This window comes from Wasmannia auropunctata, unplaced genomic scaffold (genome assembly GCF_000956235.1).
Source record: "Wasmannia auropunctata unplaced genomic scaffold, wasmannia.A_1.0 LD336103.1, whole genome shotgun sequence".
In the NCBI taxonomy this organism is placed as follows: Eukaryota; Metazoa; Arthropoda; class Insecta; order Hymenoptera; family Formicidae; genus Wasmannia; species Wasmannia auropunctata.
In genome coordinates this window covers 414,067-414,493 of record NW_012026787.1, presented here as the reverse complement: position 1 = coordinate 414,493, position 427 = coordinate 414,067, and the positions used below count along the sequence as shown (strand labels likewise).

Genomic DNA, 427 nt, shown 5'->3' with positions numbered 1-427 from the left:
CCTTGCAGTCTGAGCAATTAGAAAGTAATACTTCCTTGCAGTCTGAAAAATTAGAAAGTAATACTTCCTCGCAGTCTGAAAAAGTAGAAAAAAATACTTCCTCTGAATCAAATTTGAATGAATCAATAAGTAAATCCTAATCTAAATAAAACTAAAGTTTTATTAAAAAATCTAAGTAAAACTAAATCAAAAAGTTCATTAGAAGGTGATATCATTACAAGAAAGAAAACTAATTATTGCAAAGATGATGACTTACTCGAAGAAATGTCTCGAGATATCCAAAAGGAGATAAAAAATCTAATTTTTGTATTTACTGCAATACAATGCAAACAAAAATTGCCCGTCATTTAGAATTAAAACATAGTAATGAAAAAGATGTAGTAAAGTTTTTGTCACTGCCCAAAGGTTCTTATGAAAGAAGAATAAT

General features: G+C 27.6%; 1 protein-coding gene across 1 annotated transcript in view; it reads left to right on the top strand.

Annotated features, from left to right (window-relative positions):
* The window catches only part of LOC105457793, a 19,453-nt gene that overhangs the window by 9,910 nt on the left and 9,116 nt on the right, over window positions 1–427 (top strand). The gene's annotated exons all lie outside the window — the stretch shown is intronic.